Here is a 6,748-nt window from a genome sequence, read left to right as displayed (position 1 = left end):
TGTGTGTGTGTGTGTGTGTGTGTGTGTGTGTGTGTGTGTGTGTGTGTGTGTGTGTGTGTGTGTGTGTGTGTGTGTGTGTGTGGCGTGTCTATACTGTGCCATGGCCCCCATTCGCTATACAATGGTAGTAGTGAGCTGAGACCGAAGGCGCAGTGCATTTCTAATGCCCAGTCTGTTCTCCTTTCTTGCCTCTGAACTACAGAGTTTAACATGATAATAGGCTTAAGGAGATTAGCATTGATTTAATTCTGTCATCTCTTTTACCCCTGCTGTGTATTGGTTTTATTTAGAACATGGAGAGGAATGGAAAAGCTAAGGATACCAGAAACCAACTAGCAAAAAAATAAATGTGCTAGGCTGGCTACAATGTGGTTGAAAATGCAGTTGAAATGTGGTTGATCATTAAAATTGTCATTCAGAAACTCAAAAACGAATATACCCAGATTTGAATATATGGTAATGTTGATATGAGAAGATACAAATATTGTATGTAGCTTTATGATGACACTGAGCAGAAGACCAATTCATTCCCAATGGAGGGTTGCATAGCCTTTCTCCACATTTGTACGCGTTTGCGAAAAGATATGCGCGCAGATGTAAGCCTACAACACCAGACAAATTGCTGTTGTCTGTCTTCCCCATACAGCTCTCTACATCTTGAAGAAGCCGGGATCCACCAAAAAGCTCTCCACATCTTCTACAAACAGTGATCCACCAGACAGCTCTCTACATTTTCAACAGACAGTGATCCACCAGACAGCTCTCTACATTTTCAACAAACAGTAATCCACCAGACAGCTCTCTACATGTTCTACAAACAGTGATCCACCAGACAGCTCTCCACATCTTCTACAAACAGTGATCCACCAGACAGCTCTCTACATTTTCAACAAATAGTAATCCACCAGACAGCTGTCCACATCTTCTACAAACAGTGATCCACCAGACAGCTCTCCACATCTTCTACAAACAGTGATCCACCAGACAGCTCTCTACATCTTTCACAAACAGTGATCCACCAGACAGCTCTCTATATCTTCTACAAATAGTGATCCACCAGACAGCTCTCTACATCTTCTACAAACAGTGATCCACCAGACAGCTCTCTACATCTTCTACAAACAGTGATCCACCAGACAGCTCTCTACATCTTCTACAAACAGTGATTCTCCAGACAGCTCTCCACATCTTCTACAAACAGTGATCCACCAGACAGCTCTCTATATTTTCAACAAACAGTAATCCACCAGACAGCTCTCCACATCTTCTACAAACAGTGATCCACCAGACAGCTCTCTACATCTTCAACAGTGATCCACCAGACAGCTCTCTACATCTTCTACAAACAGTGATCCACCAGACAGCTCTCTACATTTTCAACAAACAGTAATCCACCAGACAGCTCTCTACATTTTCAACAAACAGTGATCCACCAGACAGCTCTCTACATTTTCAACAAACAGTAATCCACCAGACAGCTCTCCACATCTTCTACAAACAGTGATCCACCAGACAGCTCTCCACATCTTCTACAAACAGTGATCCATCAGAAAGCTCTCTACATCTTCAGCAAACAGTGATCCACAGGAAGATTGAGGAACAGCCCTAGGAAAAAGGAAAAGCTTCATTAGATCTTTGCTGATACAGTACATATTTTATAATAGGATCCTATTCCTTAATTTATCAGTTCACATTTCAGAGCTCCCCAAACAGCACCTCTACCAAATGTTCCACTGGGGAAGGGTTAAACTGACGCGCAGGCAGGAAGGGCTGGGGGTGTCTGGACGAAGTCGTGGTACACATTGAGATCAAAGGGTCTCGTTGGGGGGAGTGTCGCCCCGAAGCTCACTGATGTAGTAGCCGGAGGAGAGGTTTGATGGTCCCTGGGATGATCGGAGGTGATCACTGCTTGTGCTCACCCCGTAAAAGTCCCTCTTAACTCCAAATTCCTCATTTAGTCCCCCCCAGCCCCCCCACCCCCCACCACCACCACTCCGTTCATGCCCAAAGGAAACCTGCCTGGAATGAAACACAATAGGGGGGCCAGTGTTAAACTACATACTGAATTAAAACATCCTGCCTCGAGAAGACAAGTACGAATGACAATAAGCAGTAATTCAATATAACGCAGGACATTGGGGTAGGGTAAAACATGAATTTACAGGTTGTATACGATGTGTGATGTCACATTTCACAACGGGTCGAGGCACAGAAATGACTATTTCGATTCAATTTGGCTTTGCGCATATTTGAGTGCTGACAGCGAAAAGAGTAATGCCTAAACATTTTAGGCTGTTGAAGACTTCAATGGAAGAGAAGAGGTCATAATATTGAGTATTAAAGTTTATAGGGCCCACTATTTCATCATTGTCCTGTCGTGCGCTTTTAGGATCGCATGCTCACTGTTAAAGCTCTCATCGCCTGTCTTTATTTGAACACAAGAGAAGGCTCTGCATGTGTGCAGCACATTTGGTCTCTCTCATAGACTAGTTTTAGCACCCGACTTAACTGTGGCTGGTTTCTGTGAGGTTTGGGGGGGAACTCGATTCAGCTTGGCCTGAGAGCCGGCCTATGATCCAGGTCACCCCCCCCCACCCAACCCATGCCCTCAGCACCACCCCGCCTCCATCCTATTGCCCCAGATTAATCGTCCAGAAAATCAAGCATAGTTGTTGACCTGATATGTGAATTGCTTCAGGCTCTGTCTGCTATTGCCGAAGGCCAGTGGAAAGGGGGGGGGGGGAGGATATAGGGGGTGGGGTATGAGGCTAGTAATGAACCTTTTCTCAATTCTTATACAGTTTACAGTCAATACACTTTGTACATCTAGAAGTTAAGGACATCAACTCCCCAATTCATGGACTCTGTATGCCTCAAATGCAAGTGCCCTACTTAACAATGGCATCTGAACAGGACAGAATTTTCTGGGAACGTCTAGAGGGGTTTGGATTGTGGCTTAGATTGTTCAAATAGTTTAATAGCCAAATCTGTGCCTATAAAGATACTGGTTTCTGTTGGTGTCCCCCAGGGCTTTATTCAGGCCCTCTTTCTATTGGGAATACGTTCTGCTTTACTCTTCTGACATCATTCCACTGGGAGATACATGTTTGTCTGCCCTTTTAACATCCATATGGAGGATTTCTCCCTTAAGACCGCACCATTCGTCTATTCATTTATTTTTTAACAGACCATAGGCTTCCATTAACACACCATATAATGATCTGATTATTGAGTTGTTTTGTAAATTCAGAGAAGTCCCTCACTGCCAAATCTCATAGCGACTCGTCAGCCTCATATTTTCCCATGTAATTGTTTACACAGGATAAACCAAAGAAATGACCAGAAACCAAGACTAAAACAGAACACATCTTCTTAATATCCACTGCCACCTCGTAAAACCAAGCAATGCGACCGCATTTATTTTGGTGTTGATTGGAGATAACTAGAGCAAAATAAACAAAGTTTATCCCTCAATTATAAAGGCGGTATGGTGCTTGGTTTTTGGGCCAGCTGCTCTACACTGTGTTACTATGACACATATATTTAGTAATCAAAGTGACTCTAAAGTGTAGTGGCTTCAAACATCCCTGCATGGAAATCCATGATTGAGTGTCTGTTATTTGGTCTACACCCAGGAATTGACCAAACTAATAGGTGTTGGGGACAATATCGACAGTGAAGTCCCCACAAACAAAACAAACCATTTACTGGTTGGAATTACACCACAGTCTAAATAGGGAATGTCACCTTGGGGTTGAGTGAACTAACATTTTGGTTGCTCCAAGAGGAGTGTAGCAAAAAGTTTGCCTTGCCATTTTATGAAACCTGGAAACTTCAAACTTTGGGATTATCCCCCATTTAAATATCCCCCATGTTTTTGCTAGACACACTGACTGCCATGTTTCGTACAACATGTTAGCTTACTGGGGAGGAGGATGAGGAGTTGATGAAGAGTAGGAGAGAGGGAAAGACCCCACCACCCCGCCCCCCGACACACACACTACCCCCCCCTTCTCTCAGAGTAATTGCCGGTTGACGAGACATTGAGCCTCGTCCAAGTTTCACGTCACTTGCCTCGGTCCCTGATTCTTAGTGAAAGGGCAATGGGGTGGAGGAGGCGCCCATCGAATCCCATGTGACAGATATTTTGATAATATGCCTGTCCCGGGCGGTGTGGGTGATGGGCGGAGAGGGGGCGATGTGGGTGATGGGGGGAGGCGGGGGCGGTGTGGGTGATGGGGGGAGGCGGGGGCGAGGGGAGCATAGTGATAAGCACCGCTCAGATCCCTGCGTCGCTCCCGGGCGCCAGACAGTGATCCAACTTCAAGGCCCCGAGGGGACGATTGGAGCGACGGGGCCCATCGAGCAAATGTGCTGTGATCCCTGCTCCATACACACACACACACACAGACACACACACACACACACACACACACACACTCACACACACACACACAAACAATCTCAAATACATACACTCTCACACACACACACACACAGTTGACTTTAAACTGACATAAATAGGTGAATGTGAGGATCAGGGTCTGCTTGTTTATTTGAACCCTGAGGGCCACAGGGTCTGCTGGTTTATTTGAACCCTGAGGGCCACAGGGTCTGCTGGTTTATTTGAACCCTGAGGGCCACAGGTTCTGCTGGTTTATTTGAACCCTGAGGGCCACAGGGTCTGCTGGTTTATTTGAACCCTGAGGGCCACAGGGTCTGCTGGTTTATTTGAACCCTGAGGGCCACAGGGTCTGCTGGTTTATTTGAACCCTGAGGGCCACAGGTTCTGCTGGTTTATTTGAACCCTGAGGGCCACAGGGTCTGCTGGTTTATTTGTCAGCCACTGTCCTCCGTCAGCCTCATTTCAAAGTGATCATACAGACAGGAAGTTCTAGCCAACCTGGATTTGGCTCATTAGAATGACATGTGTTTAGCCTCTTTCTATCCAGGGCATGCTTCATATCTAGCGATTAGAAAGTAACTTCTGATCCCTGGTCAGATTGTCTTCTATCCAGGGCAGGCTTCATATCTAGCGATTAGACAGTAACTTCTGATCCCTGGTCAGATTGTCTTCTATCCAGGGCAGGCTTCATATCTAGCATTTAGACAGTAACTTCTGATCCCTGGTCAGATTGTCTTCTATCCAGGGCAGGCTTCATATCTAGCGATTAGACAGTAACTTCTGATCCCTGGTCAGATTGTCTTCTATCCAGGGCAGGCTTCATATCTAGCATTTAGACAGTAACTTCTGATCCCTGGTCAGATTGTCTTCTATCCAGGGCAGGCTTCATATCTAGCTATTAGACAGTAACTGATCCCTGATCCCTGGTCAGATTGTCTTCTTCCTCTTCTTTCTCAGCAATTTTATAGAATTCCAGTCTTCATGCCCATATTTGAGCAAATGGGAATCTAACATTTTAATTGGCCAGGGTACCAATAGTAGTAATTATGAAGCGCCACAGAAGAAGTGAAGCGAAATGTTGAACAAAAGAACACTTTTTACATACTGCAGCTATCAAACAAATGTGTATAGTTATTAGATATGTCAAGGTCTAAGGTGTGGGATCCAGTCGTTTCAGCAGTGTTAAGATGGCTCCCTGCTTCTGTAGAATGTAGACAGGTGTCAGTCGGCTACTATTACTGTTGTTTTGCACTCGACATTGCAATCCCCCAGCTGTGGCTAGTGTAAGCCAATAGCTGACTCACCAGGGTTGTGTTCATTAGGTCAAAATGTGTGTTTCTTATTGGACAAGTCCAGGTAGTCTTTCTATGTTTTAATCAGTTTTCTTCCGTTTGGTGCCTAATGGACACGACCTGGGTCTATATACTGTACTACTTCCTTTATATCCATAACATGAGGTACATTTCTAATATTCGTGGACCCAAATTCTTGGTGAGGGCGTTCTTCAACACCCATCCTACCAAATACAGTATTGCTACAATGCAGCCTCTAATTCTGCTGTACCTGTGTCTTGTAACTTGGTAACATTGGGACTGGTGCAGTGTTGAAAGCTGGCCTTACACACTGTTGCCAGCGGTCCCTCAGTTCTGAAACATGCATGATAACAAACACCTTGCACAGCGCTCCTACTGACAGGCATCCCCATGTGCTTACCAACTGAAAAGGCATCAAAGTGGTAATTGTTTGATAAGAGTGCTATTTTCATGAATGGTATTACATTGGTAGCACTGTACTTTAGAACACTACGTACCTGATGTTGATATTTCTCTCTCATACAGATGTAGGATCTTCATTTGATCACTTTTGTTGCTGAATATTTTCATGCTCACCAGGAAATGCAAACTTGTAGTGTATTTGAGTTTTAAAAAGGCTTCTAAAGTTTATAATTTCCACTTTGAATTTTCAGACTTGATTTGCCCTAATAAAAAATGTATCAACCCCTACAAAAATTTCTGTTAAATATATTCCACATAATAATTAACATTTCCTGTTGCTGCAGGATTATTTTCCTGCTGTAGCAAACTGGCTCAAATTAAGTAGTTTTTGCTTGGTGACAATTAAAATGTACCAGAACATGGTCAAATACTTTCAAATACTTCAAAGGGGCAATCTGCTATTGCTACATCCATTTTTTAAACTTTTAAATGAATTAAATGGACCCATTGATTCTTGAAGAATATAACTTAGAAATGCCTCATGAGTTTAGTTCGATTGTAGGTTCCCATCAGAATACAACCCAACATATAAGCTTGTTTTATCTTTTGTTTGTAAACAAAGTCATTG

Source organism: Salvelinus alpinus, chromosome 18, assembly GCF_045679555.1.
Source record: "Salvelinus alpinus chromosome 18, SLU_Salpinus.1, whole genome shotgun sequence".
NCBI classification, from domain to species: Eukaryota; Metazoa; Chordata; class Actinopteri; order Salmoniformes; family Salmonidae; genus Salvelinus; species Salvelinus alpinus.
This window is presented reverse-complemented; position numbering follows the sequence as displayed.